Source organism: Pelophylax lessonae, assembly GCF_965119305.1.
Source record: "Pelophylax lessonae genome assembly, chromosome: 6".
Classification (NCBI taxonomy): domain Eukaryota; kingdom Metazoa; phylum Chordata; class Amphibia; order Anura; family Ranidae; genus Pelophylax; species Pelophylax lessonae.
Window position 1 is genome coordinate 283,775,743 of NC_138773.1, and position 20,703 is coordinate 283,796,445.

Consider the following 20,703-nt stretch of genomic DNA (forward strand, 5'->3'; position numbering starts at 1 on the left):
ATACGAATTTTCCCGTACGACAGAATTCTACTTCAGAAGTGATGTCATGTGTTGTATTGCTTTGTATGTGTTCTTTCGTCTGTGAGCATGCCTAGTCTTGCTCTCAAGATTTTTTTCAGTGGAAAACTGTACTAATGAGACGAAAATTGGAAGTTGTATTACGGACGATAACAATTTTATAGCCTGCACATCAGGATTTTTTCGGCCGAAAAGTCTGAGTCGGCTGTCGAAAGCACCATACTAACAATCCGAAAATCGGCAGATCGGTCGTCGGACGAAATTTCCCTTCAGATTTTCTTATCGTGTGTACGGGCCTTTACTCTCCTCAAAACTGGACACTTCCATTGAAAGCCTTTAAACTCACAGTCCCCAGATGAAATGATATGGAGTCTATATGCGTACATGTCTATGGGCACAAACTGCTAACTGAAAAGTTACAATGTTTGTAAATATAAACCTGCACGCCATTTACATATACTTCAGGGAATAAGAATTTGCACTTTAACAGAATTTAGTGTGTGAAAATTCTCTCTACCTTAATCATTATCTTTATGAATATTCATGGAGCTGCGGCACGGTTTATAAATATAGGTGTGAGTAAACAAGGAGCTTGAATTTATTCCCAGGAACAACAAGATCATTTTGGTTCTAGAATATTCACATATTTTGCACCACCTAATTCCATCCTTTTGTTAATATTGTAAGACTGTCTTTTTTGGTTAAACCCAATAAAAACCATTAACAGAAAAATAAATAGGTCTGAAGCTGAAAGTAGAAGGCCAAAATAACTGGGTCTTGCTGGAGAGGCCCAACTTTGGGCAAAATACAGCCTCCTCCCAAAAAAATCGGAAAATTGCATAAAATACCGTAATTTTTCTTTCCTGGTGCCAATCCATGGCAACATGATACATGTATACTGCCATGTTGGTGTCAGGAAAACAAGATTGTATCAGATACCATAATTTTCCTATCCTGGTGCCAATTAATGGCAGCATACATGTAGTATGTTGCCATGTGGGTGCCAGGAAATACCTTTTTGCTTACCTAAACCTACAGTCACTGGGCTTTTGGGTCCTGATCCTTCACCCCTCTTCTGCTTTCTTTTGGCCAGGTCCTTCCCTTGTTGTCTACATAACTGCCTGTGTGATGGGGACACTTCCTATTGACTGTCTGGGACTGTCCTTTCAAGATCCAGAAGAGGAGTGGTGTCATTCTGAAGGTACCGGGACAATGAAGGATAACCTTTATATGTGGATTGGCAGTCCCCACTCCCCAGAGCAGGAATCAGTACAAGTGGGGAACCTGGACAATAGGCTAAGTATATTTTTCTTCACCAGGTAAGACAGAAAAAAAGCCTTACATTATGGTTTAGAGCAGGGGTCTCCAAACTTTCTAAACAAAAGGCCAGTTTACTGTCCATTAGGCTTTAAGAGGGCCAAATCGAGGCCCGTGAGAAAAGAAAATGCCCAGGCAGGGGGCGCATGCGCGCGGAGGACTCCAAGATGGCCGCTTAGCCTTGGAGCTCTGCACCGCTCCGGTCTTCTGATCCCCACCCTAGCCTTCAGAGCACTCCTTCCTGACCCGCTCCACCAGCGATCGACCTGGGAACACCCAGGGAATAATCTGATGTCCGGAGGCTCTTCTAGGAGGAACCTATTCAGTCAGCAGGACCATATACCGCGGCAGGCTGGTCTATTCAAGATGGCGGCCGCTACCACACGAGGCACAGATTGTGATATAGAGGTATCCATATCTGACCAAGAAGCCTCGAGCCCTGCAATGCCTCCTATAGTACATGTCACAGTGAGTAACCAGCCCCATGCTGCACCTTCCCCAGCATCTTCTGAATCATTGATTGGGAGGATAAGTGAGCACCTTATCCTGACACCCATGAGTGACTTTCTGGCCACCCCAGATGCATGTGAGCAGGGGGCCCACAACCCCCATATCACCCCTACTGATTTCCTGTAAAAAAAAAAAAAAAAAAAAAAACTTCTGTTATGACATTGTCCATGTGCTGGGACTATTTGTGCACAGCTAGTACGTCTTTTGTGGCTGCAAATATGACCTAAAGGTTTTTAAAGTTCGCCTCCCATTAAAGTAAATGCGGCCTGCCGCGAACTCGCAGTTCGCGGACTTTTGAGAAAATTGGCGGCTGACGTTCGCCAACCACCCCGGCCGATGTTCGTCCATCACCACCCCTACATATAATTTCTTCAAACTATGCCCTAGACCACGAACCTTATCCTTCCCCAAAATGTGCACTTCATCAGGGGACTTAACCCATAACCCTCTTTGTATCATGGAAACCTTTCAGACCTTCTATTATAATTTATATGACTCGCAATCTTCTCTTTCCCCACATAAAATGGAGACTTTCCTTAGGGATCTCCCCCTACCCAAACTCACACAAACCCATAGGGAACTCTTTGATAAACCCTTTATACTAGAGGAGATATTGGAGGCCATTAAATCTATCAGACCAGGCTCAGCGCCATGGACTGATGGTTTTTCGGTCGCCTATTATAATAAATTTGACCCCCTCCTTGTCCCCCTATATGTTCAGGACAGTGATTTAAACTTAGCATATATCTCTGTTATTCCCAAACCTGGGAAAAATGTAACTGATGTTATTTATCGTCCGATATCACTTATTAATAACGACCTCAAACTTATGACGAAAATTCTTGCATCGAGACTGCCCCGCTTTATAGCTAAATATATTCACAAGGACCAGGTGGGTTTCCTCCCTGGGAGGCAGGGCCCAGACCAAGTTCGGAGAGCCATAGATATAATTTCATTGCTACACTCATTGGGATGGGGGCGCCCCGCAGGAAGGCTTTCTTTTGTCTATTGACCTCCAGAAGGCCTTTGCTTCCGTCTCTTGGCCCTACCTTTTTGAAACAAGGAAGATGGGGTTTCAGCTCTAAATTCTTAGGAATCATTCAGTCTTTTTACTCTGCTCCAAAAAGCACAGGTCCATTTGATGAGTCATTATTCTAACTCTTCTGATATCAAAAAGGGACCAGACAGGGCTGTCCCTTATCTCCTCTAATTTTCCCAATAGCTATTGAAAACTTAGCAATTTCCCCCAGGAACAAAAACGTGAGTTGTTCGCGAACGACCTACTGCTCTTTATCACATCCCCCCTGATCTCCACCCCTGATGTATTTCAATTGCTCCAAGACTTTGGTTCTATCTCGGGATTAAAAGTAAATGTCTCCAAGTCTGTAGCACTGAACATCTCAGTTCCTCTTCAGCTAGTAGACCAGTTGAGGCACAGCTTCCCTTTCTCCTGGTCCTCTGACTCCATTCCCTTAATCTACCCCACAACATTGACAAACTGTTCTGTGTTAATTATCCCCCCATGTTCCAGAAACTAGAGGAAGATTTAAAACAATGGGCAAAATGTGATCTGTCCTGGCTGGGAAGGATCAACGCTGTTAAAATGAATCTTCTACCACGTTTTCTGTACCTCTTCAGGTCCCTCCCCATCCTGATAAAGAAAACTCTACTTCTCAAATTTCAATCGAAAATCATTTGTTTTGTCTGGGGGAGGAAGGGTTACCGCTGCCCTAAAGAAGTCATCTACCGACTGAAATGTCAAGGGTGCTGGGCCTACCCAATTTGTGGTGGTACTATCAGGCTGCACAATTAGCTCAAATCTCCACAGTATACTCTAGGGGTCTCAAACCTGATTGGATTACTATGGAAAGACAAGTAGTTCCCCTGCACACTATAGACTTTCTGCTCTGGAGTCCTCCTAAACGGAGACCCACAGTCCTCTCTCACTCCCTGGCATTGTGTGATGCTATATATAAACAAACTTCTTTAACCACTTCCCGCCCACCCTATAGGGAATTGACGGCGGGACGGTGGTTGTATTATCCTGACACGCCGTCATATGACACACCGCATCTCCAATCTCGGACGTAGGCTCTTTACCATGTGGCCAGCTGTGTCCAATCACAGCTGGTCACATAGTAAATAGGAAGTGCCGTTGATCGGCTTTCCTCAGTTTGTGCCTAACAGGCACGAGTAGAGGAGAGCCGATCAGCAGCTCTCCTGACGAGGGGGGGGGGGTCTGCACTGGTAATCACAGCATTGATTACCAGTGCAGACCCTTGGGGGCCACTAGAGCCACCAGGGATGCCCACCCATGACCCCAGGGATGCCCACCCATGACCCCAGGGATGCCCAACATGGCCACCAGGGATGGCAATCAGGGCTCAGGGAGCCCATAATTTTCCTCCACCAGTGCCCTCCCCATCAGTGCTGCCCACCAGTGCCCATCATTGGCATCTATCAGTGCTGCCCACCAATGCCTATTATTGCCCATCAGTGCCCATCCATGCATTCCATCAGTGCCGATCAGTGCCGCCTATCAGTGCCCATCAGTGCCACCTATCAGTGCCCATCAGTACCACCTATCAGTGCCCATCAGTGCCGCCTATCAGTGCCCATCAATGCTGCCTATCAGTGCCCATCAATGCCACCTATCAGTGCCCACCAATGCTTCATATCAGTGCTACCTATCAGTGCCACATATCAGTGCCCATCAGTGCTGCATATCAGTGCCACCTATCAGTGTCCCCCCATCAGTGCCTCCTCATCAGTGCCTGTCAGTGTTCATCAGTGTAGGAAAAAACCTATCTATTTATAAGATTTTAAAACATAAACATTTTTTTTTTCAAGCTTTTCTGTCTTTTTTAATTTGTTTAGCAAAAAAGAAAAAACCTTGCAGTGATCAAATACCACTAAAAGAAAGCTCTATTTGTGGGGGAAAAATGACATAAACTTGGTTAAGGTATAGTGTTGCATGACCACGCAATTGTCATTCAAAATGCAACAGCGCTAAAAGCTATAAATTGGCCTGGGGGAAAAGGGGGAAAAGTGCCCGGTATTGAAGTGGTTAATCTCTAGTACCAAACCACTATCCCACCTGTTCAATAAACTGGTGGCTCTAGACAAGGGCCGGAGGAGGGGAAGCCTTCCGGGTCTTCAGATACCCTTGATGGGGTCTCCACATCCACAGTTTGATCCCATAGGAGTGGCGTGCCTGACTCCCACCAGGTTGGAGGAGCCCTGGCGATGCTCCCTTCCCCTAGCCCAGGATCTCCTGTGCCTTCTACAAGAGGCTTAGATGGTGTAAGAAGCTTTTGCTACTTGTTGTGGTCATAAATTTAGTTTGAATTATACTCTCCCTATCTTCATATAATTATGCAAACCACTCTAAAGGGTTTTGATTATTTGTATTGTACTTCATGTAAGTTCATTTACACCTTTGGGCCTCGCAGGCTAATTTATTATCGGTATGTCCTTTTTATTATGATATTCAATAAACATCTTAAAAAGAAAATGCCCACGCATCAGTGGGAGTACCCAATGCCCCATGATTTGTTTTAGTGGGAATGTTTGTGCCTCATTGCTGGTGTCAGAGTCATGAATAGTGCCAGATCATCTGTATTGGTGTCAGTGGGAGGAATGCTGTCCCATCATGGGTGTCAGTGGGAGGAATAGTACCCCATTGTTCGTATGATTTGGAGGAATAGTGCCCCATCATTAGTGTCAGCAAATGGAGAGGTGCTCCAAGGGCTGGATAAAGGTAAGCAAAGGGCTGTATCGGGAGCCGCAGTTTGGAGACCTCTGGTTTAGAAGATTGGGGAAGTTAGAAATGGGAAAAATTTTCATTTTTGGCTGAAGTTGGGCTTTAAACATTTGGGTTGGAGGGGGGCGTGGCCGGGATGTGAGACTGCACGGACGCTCTGGGCTCTAGCTCCGCTCCTGCCTTCATCCTTTCTACACCATCGACATCCACCCCTTGCATTTAAACCCCCACAAAACTCACCCTGGGGACCAGGAGGAAGGGTGGCACGCCGCGGATTCCTCCGTTTTCACCGGGGAAGCTGCGGTCCGCCAAGTCATCCCGGAGCTCCTCTCGGCCTTCGGGTCCCGCGGCGGCCATCTTGGACACGAGGTCTCCTCCGGCGAAGATGTCTGCTAGTGCTCAGCCCGCTCGGGACCCCGGCGGCCCCCCGGATCCTTCCCCGGCTGACATCCTGGAGGCGATAAAGGCGTGCAAAGACACCCTTACCGCAAAAATGGACTACCTTGCTACGGACATTAGCTTGATCCGTCATGACCTGGATAAGTTCCGCTCCCGCGTGACGGAGGCGGAGGAGAGGATCTCTCACCTGGAGGACTCCACTCGGGCCGACTCTACGGAACTCCGTGCCCTTCAGATCCAGGTTAGGGCACTGCAGGACAAAGCGGTGGATACGGAGAACCGCCTCCGTCGCAACAATGTCCGCATCTTGGGCCTTCCAGAGCGGGCGGAGGGTGCTAAACCGGCGGAATTTGCTGAATCGTTCCTGCCTTCACTGCTGGGCCTTCCCGCCATGCCGCCGACGTTCGTGGTGGAGCGGGCGCACAGGGTCCCCCCGACTCCCCCAGTGCCGGGCGCCCCTCCGAGGCCTTTCCTCCTCCGCCTCCTCAATTACAGACACCGGGACCAGATCCTTGCTGCAGCCAGGGCCAAGCAGGAGGTCTGCTACGAGAATGCCAAGCTGATGTTCTTCCCTGACTACTCGCCCGAGGTCCAGAGCAAACGGCGCCAGTTCACCGACATCAGGAAGAGACTCCGGGACAAGGGCCTGAAGTACAGCCTCCTCTACCCCAGTCGCCTGCGAGTCATTGATGGAGACCGCGCTCGGTTTTTTGATTCCCCTGAGGCGGCTTCTGCCTGGCTGGATGTTCGTTGATCTGGATGATCGCTCGGCTGCCCGTGGACCTCCTGAACTGTCGCAAGTATTGTACTTCCCTGTCCCCCCTGCAGCCGGGCGCCTCTCCTGTGCTCCCCCCCCCCCTGTTGTCTTCCTTTTTCTTTGCATGGACCGCTCTATTGCTGACTTTGCCTCCTCGGACTGGCCTGTTTGTTTGGTCCCCATCTTACCACCGTGTTGCCCTTCCCCCCCTGCTCTCTCCACACCTGGATGGATGTCCCTATTTACTGGAGTTATCCCTCTCCTAGTGCCGCTGATTTCCTTTTACCTGCTAAGTTTTTCTCTGTGCTGGTTGGACTGAGATTTCCTGGCCCAGAAGGGAGTCTGGGTCTCCTCACTTTTTGTTCTCTCCCCGCATTGCTAAGACTGCTCGGCAGGCTGCACCGTTAGCGGCCTGCGAAAATGTTTTTTCTGTTTGGTTCTTGGGTCAAGATCGTCCCCCTGCCTCCCCTGCGTTTTATGGGGTGTCCGGGGTACGATAGGGTGAGCCGTTCCGGCTCTGGAAAACAGGCTGTATGCTTCACTGTGTATTTCTGTTTTTTCTTTTTTTTTCTTTTTGTTACATGTGTGTTTTGTTGTTTGGTGCATTACTCTCTGTTACGCTGCTACTCACCAGCTGTGTCTGCTAGCCTGCGGGCTGGCTGGCCCTCTCATGTCTATTGTACCTAATTATGGCGTCACTTAAGCCCTCTACCTTCTCAATCCTCTCATGGAACGTCCGCGGCCTGAATAACAAATTTAAGCGGGCGCAGTTATTTCAATATGTTAAGTCCCACAATCCCTCTATCCTGGTGCTACAAGAGACACATCTGGTGGGTGGCAGATTGCAGGCCCTCAAGAAACCCTGGGTCCAGCGGGCCTTCCATGCATCTTATTCCTCTTATGCCAGGGGAGTGTCGGTGCTGGTGCGTAAGACCCTGCCCCACGAGGTTGAGGCCGTCCATACGGACCCCTTGGGCAGGTTTGTCGTGCTGGTACTCATCCTATGGAGGCAGCGCTACGTTGTGGTGGGGGTCTATGTGCCCCCACCTTTTAAGACCGAAGTCCTTTACACTGTGCTTGAAAAGGTGTCTCTTTACGCCCCAGCCAAACTGTTAATTGTTGGAGATTTCAATGCCATCCTCTCCCCCGATCTGGACAGGCCGGTTCCGCCCAAGGTGTTCTCCAGCGACCTCCTTGATTGGGCGGAGGCGGCGGGGGTCCGGGAGACCTGGCGATGGAAACATCCTGAGCGGAGGGAATACTCCTGTTTCTCCGCTACGCACAAGACCTCCTCCAGGATCGACCTTGCCTTTGCTGGCCCGTCTGTCCTGTTGGATGTGGAGGGGGTGGCATATCTCCCGAGTGGTCTGTCCGATCATAGTCCCTTGCTGGTCACGCTGCGCTCTGGGTTGACCCGCGATGGATCTATGTGGCGCTTAGGCGCACACTGGATAGACCAGCCGGATGTCTCGCGACAGGCCCCTCCGGTGCTGCGGGAGTATTGGGACATTAATGCTGGCACGACCTCCCCTGCTGTGGTGTGGGATGCGTTCAAGGCATTTACTAGGGGTCATTATATTTCTTCAATCAAGGCGGTACGCACACAGTTGGCCGCTGACACGGTGGTGCTGGAGACGGCGGCGGAGGAAGCTTCTGTCCGCTATGGGCAGGACCCCTCGGCAGTGAACTTTGAGGGGCTTCAGGCGTCCCGTCGGGACCTCCAGCTTCACCTCTCGGAGCTCACCAGGCTATCCCTGTACCACTCACGGCAATGTTGTTTTGAACAGGGGGACCGGAATGGTCGCATGTTAGCTCAACTCTCTCAGCAAGACAATCCACTGACACTGGTGCCCGAGCTCATCTCCTCGACAGGGGAGGTCCTCACCTCTCCCGAGGCGATTCTGTCGGAATTCAGGGATTTTTATTCCCATTTGTACACTACCACCCTCCCGCCGGGCCTCCTCCCGGAGGACCTGTACCCCCTTCTAGATCCGATTGCTTTGGGTTGGTTGTCTAATCATGAACGATCCGGTCTGGTCCGGCCGATCACGGAGGAGGAGGTGAGAGTGGTGATCCGCTCTATTCCCAGGGGGAAGGCTCCGGGCCCGGATGGGCTTCCGATCGAATTTTATCGGGCTCATCTGGACCTGCTGGCCCCACTGCTGGCCGCCCTGTTTAATGACTGTCTGGCGGAGGGGGCTCTCCCCCCCTCCATGGCGCAGGCCCATATAATTCTAATTCACAAATTTCCTAAAGATCCAAAATTGTGCGCCTCCTATCGGCCGATTGCTCTACTTAACAACGACCTAAAAATTCTCACGAAGATACTGGCGGCTAGGCTACAACCCCTGCTCCCCTCCGTTGTCGACCAGGACCAGACGGGCTTCATGGCTCACAGGTCCACGGACATTAACCTCCGCAGGCTCTTTACAAATTTACAGGCCAATCACACCAACTCTGGCTCCAGAGTCGTCGCCTCTCTCGACATTGAGAAGGCGTTCGACTCAGTGGAGTGGCTCTTCCTATGGGAAGTACTTCGGAGAATGGGTTTCCCGCTTTTATTTATACGCTGGCTACAAACCATCTATGCCTCCCCCGGAGCCGCCATTCGTCTCGGGGGAAGGCTGTCCTCAGTGTTTCAGTTGTCCCGGGGCACGCGGCAGGGCTGCCCTCTCTCCCCGGCCCTTTTTGCCATAGCCATGGAGCCCGTGGCGGAGGCCCTTCGGATCTCCCCACATGTTAAGGGCCTGAAGGTGGCGTGGTTGGAGGAGAGGGTAGCTCTGTACGCTGACGACCTACTCTTATTTCTTAACGATGCTGGACCGTCTCTCGGGGGTGCCCTCAGGATCCTGAATGCCTTCTCCGAGGTGACGGGACTCAAGGTTAACTGGTCCAAATCCCTACTGCTGGCAATCGATCCCGGGGCCAGGAGTGGGTGTGTGTCAGATGTCTCTCTCCAGTGGGTTGACGGCTTCACTTATCTTGGGGTGCGGGTCTCGCGGGACCCTGCTGATTTTATCACCCTGAACCTGGATCCGGCTGTAGCTGCAATTAGGGCCAAGCTGAAGGCGTGGGAGAACCTCCCTCTTTCCCTGTTAGGCAAGATCAATTTGATAAAAATGAAAATCCTACCTAAACTGACATATTTGTTTCGCCACTCTCCGCAGTGGATCCCGAAGTCCTTTTTCACTGCCTTGAACAAGATGTTCTCCAGTTTCTTGTGGGGCCCCCGCCCCCCCAGATATAAATTTGCCACCCTTATGCGCCCTCTCTCCCAGGGGGGACTGGCTTTCCCCGATTGTCACAAATATTTCTTGGCCTCTCAGCTGGTCACGGCTGTCTGGTGGCTGGCTCCGGAGGCTTCTAATTCCGCAGTGGTGGTGGAGGCCGCGGTGCTGGGTTCCACGGAGGCATTGTCCCTTCTCTTGTTTCGTGGGCCTCAGGCCCCCTACGGGTTGACTACCTCCATGCGCACGACGCTTCGGGCGTGGCGCCAGGGGCTCCTGTTGGAGTCCTACCCGAGCACCGCGTCCTCCCCGAGCGCCCCTCTGTGGAGGAACCCCTCCCTGCCCCACTTGTACAATCTCCCTGACCCGGTGCGATGGACTAAGTATAACATAAAGAGGGTCTCGGACCTCACGCCTGACTTGACTCTTCCGTCCTTCACATGTCTTGTTACAGACCGCAATATCCCCCCCTCGCACTTCTTCCACTATCTGCAGTTGTCCCACGCCTTCAGGGCCCAGTTTCCCCCTGAGAGTTCCCAGCTGGTGCAGCCGGATCTAGAGCGGGTCCTACGTTACGACTGCTCCTCTCGAGCGGTCTCGGTGCTACATCGCCATCTCCTCCGGGTCTCCTCTCCGGAACTCTTGGGCCTCCACTCTCGCTGGGCCCGGGATGTCCCGGACTTGGACTCGGAGGACTGGTTGCATATTTGGGATTCCCCGTTCAGGATTCTGGTCTCCATGCGTGACCGTCTGGTCCAGTTTAAAATTGTGCACAGGGCCTACCTCACCCCGCATCGCATGCACCGAATCTATCCTACACAGTCCCCGGAGTGTTGGCGCTGTGGGGGTGTTCCGGGAGATTTTTTTCACGTTTTTTGGACCTGTCCGAGACTTTCAGCCTATTGGTCTCGTATTTTTTCCGTGTCTTCTGCACTTCTGCAGATGGACCTGGAGCCCTCCCCCCGGCTTGGCCTCCTGGGGCTGTTGGATGACCTGGTGCCCAGGGTAGCGGACCGCACCCTCTTGGGCCTCCTACTTTTCTATGCCCGGAAAAACATTGCTTTGCATTGGCGTAGGCAGACTCCCCCCACGCTCCAGCACTGGAGAGATCTTGTGGATGGGGTTATCCCTCTATACCGGGACACCTATGCTCATAGGGGCTGCCCCAAAAAACATGACCGCGTCTGGCTGCGGTGGCTGGAGGGCTCCTCGGCCGCCCTGCTGGCATGCCCGGAGTGAGCTTGAACTCTCGGGCCTGCCACCCCGCTCTTCAATGGTTTGCTGCCTCCGCATGGGGGTGTGTTTTTTCCCTCTTTTTCTTTGGATATGCTGGTTGCGAACGCTGTATACCTACGCAATAGTATTGTGAATGGCAGTGTTGTGTTTACCTTTTCTGTGCCATGTAATTGACTGAATGCACCTATGTTGATTTTGTTTTATTGTATTGTGTTGTTGGTTTTCTCTGTTTTATACCAATAAAAAGATTTTCAAAAAAAAAAAAAAAAAAACATTTGGGTTGGAAAATGAGAAAGTACCTTCCTGGTTGGAGGTGTGGGGTTGGGGGGGGGGGGGGGGGCGGTTTCAAGTATGTCTTGTCTAATAATCAGTCGGAGCTTTGAAAATGTAAACAATTTTCATGTTTTACAGTATGTGCTCTGTTGGATCTATATATATTTTTTTTGCATAATCATAATCTTTTTAAATTATGGTTGCCTAGATTCTTAAGGCGAGCCTGCAAATATTTAGGAGGCTCAATAATTTGTGAATTATTGGTCCTACTAAGCCTACTGGTCATAGCTCAAAGGCTTAAAAATGTAAAGAAAAGAAATAAAAACTTAGGTGAATCAGCACATAAATCTTGAACCTGCAGGATTTGCCACATTCATATTCACCAAAATAAGTGCCCCCATTGAAACATTTCCCCTCTGTTCCTGTTCTGGTGATACTGCAAAAGTTTGGATTTTCCCTAATTTTAAGTCCCAGAGACAAGGGTCACCAGGGCAAAAAAAATATATATGAATACCCCCAGCACAGGGGGCACAGATAGCAATAAAAACCTGAACCTCACCTCTCTATCCAAAACATTCAAAACTAAAGAAAATAAACTTTTCAGTATGGCATACTTTAATAGAAATACACTACACAATGGCTCACATGGCATTTATACCCATTACATCAATATTTATTTTCTTCATAGAGTTACTATTTACGGTACTCAGGTAGAATCTTGACATGTGTTGCTCCTAGGGCCCTTGCATCTATCAATACAGAAAAAAGTCCCACTATTTTTATGACATGACAACGGCTGAGAGCTCTGCTCTGTTTTAAATTGTTTCCTCGGGCTTTGTGGTTGACCAGTACCTCGAGCTGCAAATAGATCTGTGACTGATGTCTCCTGGGATACTTTCAGAATGAAATTACTAAAGCTGATCTTGTTACACTGTTTATATAAACCTTCTAAGTCATGGCCATGCAGTGGAAATAGAAAATCCCCCACCTCTATCATAGAGTGTCTGTGATGTCTTTTCTCTAGTTAGCAAGAATTGTTTCTGGTTAATTCTAAGTATTGACATACTCCTAGTCGGGCCAACTGTGGGTTCTGGGTAAACTCTGATATTAACAGAGGTCTAACTGGAAACATAGGTCGACTATTTCCTAAAGATTAGTAAGTAACTAATTAAAAGTTTTTCTTTCGCTCAGCTTCTTGCCAACTGTTTATGGCCCTAATACCCAACCTGTGGCTTTTGGTGCTTGTTGAGCAGTCCCTGAACCCCAGCACCCAGTAGTGGAAGCAATGGGCTTCAATGGCAGTAATCTCTTGCAATATCTTGTGAATGTTGCCAGACTTTGCCTGTGTCCTGCAGCATGTCTCCAAGGATGAGCTAAGGTTCAGGTTAAAGTGAGTTTGGCCCAAACCCACGTGAAATTGTCCCAATATAGCAGGCTGCCATCCTAATCAACTGTGGCTGTGGAATTCCCGACCCTGTAGCTGCAATGCTGGTGATATCATTGACCTAATATGGCCACATATTAGGTCAATGATGTCACCATCATCCTTTGTTATGTGCAGCTAGGGGGCAAGGAATTTCATAGTTGCAGCTGATTGTGACAGTGGCCTGCTGTCATATGACAGCTTTCCCAGTTTGGGGCTGAACTGAGTTTGGTCCAAACCCTGGCCCATCCCCACATGTCTCCAACCACACCTGTAGCATAATAGCGGTCTCTGACCATCTCCTGTAGTTTTCTGTAACATCACATGTACTGAACATTATTTTCAGCCCTTTGTTGATGTCAGGGCCCCCAGGTGAGCCCCCCCATAACATCGTAAGTTGACAACCACTGGTCTATACAAGTGGTCTCCAAACTGTGGCTGGGGGGACAGATGAAGCCCTTCGCTTTCTTTTAACTGGCCCTTGGGGTACTCAAATTCATCCACTGACACCAACAATGGGGCATAATTCCTGTCACTAAAAAATAGGAACAAGGAGGGGCAGGGGGACTTTTAAAGGGGATACCGTCATTAGACCAATAATCAAAGTACATATGGGGTAAAAAACAATCTTTATTGGAAGAAACCATCATCATATATAGAAGAGATTGCTGTATTAAAAAACATAGATACTGTATTGCAAATATTGTAGGTAGCATGCACAGAAACCCAAGGGGTAACATAGGTTTGATGTAGTGATGAACGTTGATGCCCATACACTGGCCCAACATGTTTCGCGGGTGACCGCTTCTTCAGGGGCATATACACAGATAAAGGGACATCACAGATGCTACCAGAAGAATGAAAAAGAACATGATGAGTGGAACAAAATATCACACAAAACATAATACATGCAGTACATGAGTATTCATTTGAGATGTAGGGGTCAAAAGGAGAGGCTCACATGAGGCCTTAACACCCACCTGCAACCAGACCAATCCTGAAACCCAGAGGACAGACCAGGGATCGCAATTAGGGTAGATGTCCCCCCAAGCGGACATGGGAGCCGTCCAAACCTAAACAAGGCTAGGTAGTAAGGGTCACGATGGTGGCGTGATTGTTCACTATAAAACAAGGTGGGATAAGGAAGAAATTGAATATATAGAATATTCATATTGATCCTCAAAGTATATGGAAGATTATAAGTGTGGGTAAAGAAAAAGGGGGGTATATATGGGAAACAATCTTACCGAAAGGTATGTATGTATACATCCCATAATCCATCCAGATCCAACCCCTATAGGACATGACCTTTTCCATCATGAACCTCCAATTGATTGGAGGTGGCAGGATCGTATTGGGTGCTCCCCATTGGCGGGCATGTGACGCCCCTCTGGGACTGCTTCCCCACAAGGGTTGTGCGTCCCTGAGTTGGATACCAACTCATCTCCCTCTGTTCGTGGACACATATGGCCGCAATCGGCCCTTTGCCCGCCCATTGGCTGACAATGTGTTGCTACCAACTATGCGCCTGCGCTTCTTTCCCGGCGCATGAGACATGCGTTGGGTACCACGCATGCGCATTCGGTGCGTCGGCCCCGGACACAGCACAATTACACGGCTCTCAATAGAAGCCGTGTCAGCTGTGTTTGGGGTGGAGCTGTTCTCCTTATAGGCACTATTTCTCTCATTCCAGTCCATATGGCCACGGGATACCTTGCTGCTTGGATTGCCAGGTATTCACCTACATTGGTCATCAATATTTATTCTACCACAACCATCTAGCATTTTCCCTATGCTATTATGATTATCCCTAATATTTATCGCACTGATGTTTATATACCTCTCTCACTCCCTCTGTCTGCACACTGTCATTTAATATTTTTTGTTCTTTCACTGGTTCGGTTTGGTTTATATTCCCACCTTGGTATCTATTCATGTTAGCACATTATGCCACTAATTACACGGCTCTCAACAGAAGCCGTGTCAGCTGTGTTTGGGGTGGAGCTGTTCTCCTTATAGGCACCATTTCTTTCCATTCCAGTCCATACGGCTACAGGATACCTTGCTGTTTGGATTGCCAGGTAATCACCTACATTGGCTGTCATTATTCATTCTACCACAACTATCTAGCATTTTCCCTATGCTATTATGATTATCACTAGTTATTTATCGCACTGGTGTTTCTCATCTTTCTCACTCCCCTTGTCTGCACACTGTTATTTAGTTTATTTTATTTATTTCTTTTTTATTTTATTTTTATTTATTTTTTGATTTTTCACTGGTTCGGTTTGGTTCACATTCTCACCTTGGTATCTATTCACGCCAGCACATTATGCCATAAATTTATGGCGGTGTTGGTTGTCACTTGCATTTTTTTCATCTCCACTATTAATTTTCCCTCACTCTTTCTTCAAGTTGTAGATTCCCTACAACCACCATTTTCTCACCTTTCTCACTTCTAAATCACTCAACATATCTCATCACACTTATGGTATATACATGTGTATGTACAGGTGTATTTATATATACACATATGGTGTTCACTATGGTTCCCCATATTATCTTCCACATTATTTAGGTTCTTCCCTCACACTTTGGGTGTCACTCCTTGTTTATTTTTAATTAACATCCACCTTATATGGTAACCTTTGTTTTTCTTACACCCGATTAGGGATATTGGATTATATATTTTTGACCCCCCCCCTCCTACTTACCAGCATAGGCTCTTCCATTAGCCACCCCGTAGCCTTCTCATCTGGATGGATTATGGGATGTATACATACATACCTTTCGGTAAGATTGTTTCCCATATATACCCCCCTTTTTCTTTACCCACACTTATAATCTTCCATATACTTTGAGGATCAATATGAATATTCTATATATTCAATTTCTTCCTTATCCTACCTTGTTTTATAGTGAACAATCACGCCACCATCGTGACCCTTACTACCTAGCCTTGTTTAGGTTTGGACTGCTCCCATGTCCGCCTGGGGGGACATCTACCCTAATTGCGATCCCTGGTCTGTCCTCTGGGTTTCAGGATTGGTCTGGTTGCAGGTGGGTGTTAAGGCCTCATGTGAGCCTCTCCTTTTGACCCCTACATCTCAAATGAATACTCATGTACTGCATGTATTATGTTTTGTGTGATATTTTGTTCCACTCATCATGTTCTTTTTCATTCTTCTGGTAGCATCTGTGATGTCCCTTTATCTGTGTATATGCCCCCGAAGAAGCGGTCACCCGCGAAACATGTTGGGCCAGTGTATGGGCATCAACGTTCATCACTACATCAAACCTATGTTACCCCTTGGGTTTCTGTGCATGCTACCTACAATATTTGCAATACAGTATCTATGTTTTTTAATACAGCAATCTCTTCTATATATGATGATGGTTTCTTCCAATAAAGATTGTTTTTTACCCCATATGTACTTTGATTATTGGTCTAATGACGGTATCCCCTTTAAAAGTCCCCCTGCCCCTCCTTGTTCCTATTTTTTAATGAATTTTGGGACGTGGATACCTTTACTTCAATATCCATCTAGGATATATATTTCTGTTTTGGAGCTTGTCTGTCTTTTATTATAATTCCTGTCACTGACACCAACAATGGAGCATTATTCCTCCCACTGACACCATCCAAAGGTCACAATCCCCCCCCCCGACACTGATACCAACACCTAATTCCTTCCATTGACACCAACAATGGGGTACAATTGCTTCCATTGATACTAGTGATGGGCCACTATTCCCCCACTTACACCAACAATGGGGCACAATCCTCCAACTGACACCAACGGAAGAGCATAATTCCTCCCACTGACACCAACAATGGGGCAGAATTTCTTCCATTGACATCAAAGATGGGGGACACCAACAATGGGGTACAATTACTTCCATTGATAGTGATGGACCACTATTCCCCCACTTACACCAACAATGGGGCACAATCCTCCAACTGACACCAACGGAAGGGCATAATTCCTCCCACTGACACCAATAATTGGGGCAGAATTTCTTCCATTGACATCAAAGATGGGGGACTATTCCTCCAGCTGACACCAACAATGGGACACTATTCCTTCCACTGACACCACGGATGGGGCACTAGTCCTTCCCTTTACACCAAAGATAGGGCATTGTTTACTCCCAGTGGATGCCAAAACATTTTCTATTCCCACTGGCCCTAGTCCTGTCCCCCTAAAGACTGAAAGACAGTAAACTGGCTCTTAGTTTAGTGGAGGCCTCTGGTCTATAGGGTACAAGTCTTCTCCCACCCTTGTGTGTGTGGTGTCCTGCATATTATTTGTCAGACAGTCTAGAAGAGCACTGTGGCTTCTGTTACCTTCCCTAACATGTAGCAGATGATGCTGGTGTTTTCTCACACACCAACAATTATTCTGTATAACTAGTTATATATAGAGACACACAAATCAGTGGTTCTGCCGGAAAACAAGCATTTTACTGCCAGAAACAAGCATATACTGCCAGAAAACACATTATGACAGCAAGTGAAGTGCTTACAATGGCTGTAGAAGGTACATTTAAGGTAGGCGGTCTTCCTCATATACAGATGACCTCTATAGGGAATATGTAACAAAAATATAAAAGTTACATAAAAAATACCTTTCAGGTTAACACTTCACTAAAAAGTTGAAATTTGTATTCATCAAAAATATATTTGTACAATGTTGGTTTTTGCAATATTTATCTTATTCCTATTTTTAAATGTTGTTCTTTTTTTAGTTGCTGGTTTTGCTCTGAGACTGACAACAGAGAGCCCATGGATGTGAGCAAAGTCTTTGGAAGCTTTAAAGATAAGGTGCATCAAACTCTGAATAGTATTTTTTTTGTGGCTAAAATTGGGTGCCTGACCTGCCAATGAAGTCTTCTGTAAGGTTCCTAAGCCTTCAGATATCTATACCTCCACTGTCCCAATGGTGCTATCAAAAAAATAGTGGAGTTTATGATAAAGTGAGCTTTGAGTAAGGTGGGTGGACGACTAGTCACAAGGTGTGGCGTGAAGAAGCTGTATAAGTGTACACTGCACTAGAAGAGGCAAAGATGTCTCCATGGTTGTAGACCCTGTGAACGAGTCAAAGAGGACTGGATTCTTGAAGAAGGCTCTGTAAAGCCTTCTTGATTGAGTTGTAAGAGCAAACGATCAAGGCAGGTCCATGTCTGCAGATGCATGGGGTTAATACTCAGATTCCCCTGCTCAGAGAGACCATTGAGTGCTGCAGAACGCAGTTTGGGTGCACAGGCGAAGGGTATAGACCTAGAAGCTTCTGGGGCTATAAGAGTTATCTAAGTTCTTAAAATTTGCATATACAATATTCCCACCTTCACTTCACATTAGGCTCTTAGGGCTTGAGATTGAAACCCACACTGCCAGCCAAGTCCTATATGCAAGAGCGGGTGGAAGGGTGGGTGGGTCTTAACATTTACCTGCCACACAAATATGTTCATAGGGTCACTGCGTGCTCCCAGCATACTAAACAAGCTGTCACTGACTACTCTCGGTCTCTGTGATTGGAAGCCCACATGATGACCTTCTGATTTTGTAGCTTTTGTGAGACCTAATCACAGTGAATACATGCTCAGGAAGCCGCCTCTGTCTCCAGGCTTTAACACGCACTTAAAGGGTAGCAGGAAGGGATTACTTGTCGTGACAAGAACATGGTGACAGCAATTGCCGACCTCCTTCTGAAAATGCTAAATACCTGGTTCTAATACTGTCCCTGTAACTTCAATAGTCTGAGTTGCTAATCCAGAACAAGTTAACGGATCAGAGTCAGAGTACATTCAGAAGTACTATCCGATATAATTATTCCAAATCAGTAACTTACCGCTGTACACTCCCCCGTTATCAAGTGGTGTCTATGGGCTTGATGATGTCATGAACAGTCTATCGGACAAGACTGCTGGACTGTGGGGGGTTGGGGGCAGGAGCCACAAGAACTGGTCTTGTGTAGGGAAGATTTGAGGTTTAGGTAAGTATATCTCTGTTCTCCAATCCCCTCTACCAGTGGTCTCCAAACTGTCCCGGGGGCTGAATGCGGCCCTTTGCTTGCATATTTCTTTCCTCTGATACAAGACACTATTCATCCAACTGATACAAACAATGGGCAAAATTCCTGCTTCTGACACCAAAAATGGGACACTATTCTTTCCACTGACACCAATGATGGGGCAGCATTCCTCCCACTGATACCAATGATGGGGAACTATTCCTCCCACTGATACCAATGATGGGGCACTATTCCTCCCACTGATACCAATGATGGGGCACTATTCCTCCCACTAATACCAATAATGGGGCACTATTCCTTTACCTGATACAAACAATGGGGCACTATTCCTTTCACTGATATCAATAATGGGGCACTGCTTCACCCACTAATACCAATTATGGGGCACTATTCCTGCCACTTACACCAATGATGAGGCACTATTTCTCCCACGGACATCAACCATGGGGCACTATTACTTCCAATGACACAAAACTCGCTACAGGAGCGAGTCCAAAGGGTGGTGAGAAATGGCAAGTACTCGGAATGGTCTGGTGTGGAAAGTGGGGTCCCCCAAGGATCTATCTTCGGACCAATCCTGTTTAATTTATTCATAAAAGATCTAGAGGATGGCTTAAACAACTCAATATCAGTATTTTTGGACGATACTAAGCTAAGCAGGGCAATAACTTCTATGCAGGATGGGAAAATCTTGCAAAAAGACCTAAACAAAATAATGGGGTGGGCAACTACTGGGCATGGCAAATTAGGTTTAATGTTGAAAAATATAAGGTAATGCATTTTGGGGCCAAAAATACAAATTACCGGCTAGAGGGAGAACCTCTGGGGGAATCTAGGATGGAAAAGGACCTGGGGGTCCTAGTAGATTCTAGTAGATAGTAGAGACTCTGAGGAAGAGGCACGGCCTAGAAACGCGTCAGCCCTCCATCTACATGAGACATTGGACTTTTCTATTGATGCTGGTCTATCACGCATGTTTGTGAGTAGTTGATTTTAAACTTATGTTATTAAAAGCCCGCTGAGGATAATGCGCTAGGCTGGTGTGCCCTTTCTTTGTGTTTGTATTTGCAGTGTTGTCGACCACCCCGGTCGTAGAGGGCAGCAAGGCTTAGCCATATTGGATGCCAAGTGTGAGTTCCAAGATAGAGGCAGCCTGAGGACCTGATTCTGAGCACAGGAGCAGGGTGCTCAGCATCACTCTTTTTGTTTCTGGGTCCTAGTAGATGACAAGCTCAGCAATGGCATGCAATGCCAGGCTGCTGCAAGCAACGCCAACAGAATATTGGCATGCATTAAAAAGGGGATAAAGCCTCGATTCTCCCTCTCTACAAGACTCTGGTCTGGCTGCATCTTGAGTATGCCGTCCAGTTCTGGGCACTGGTCCTCAGGAAGGATGTGCTGAAAATGGCAAGAGTCCAGAGAAGGGCAACAAAGCTAATAAAGGGATTGGAGGACATCAGCTATGTGGAAAGACTACAAGCATTGAACTTATACTCTCCACAGAGGAGACGCTTGAGGCTTGAGAGGGGATATGATATCAAAGTACAAATACCATACTGATGACCCTAGCATAGGGAACTTAAAAAGACTCGTGGCCATTCACTAAAGTTGGAAGAGAAGCGGTTTAAACTTCAACTGCGTACTGGGTTCTTTACTGTCAGAGCAGTAAGGATGTGGAATTCTCTTCCACAAGCTGTAGTATCAGCAGGGAGCGTCGATAGTTTAAAAAAACAATTAGATTGGCA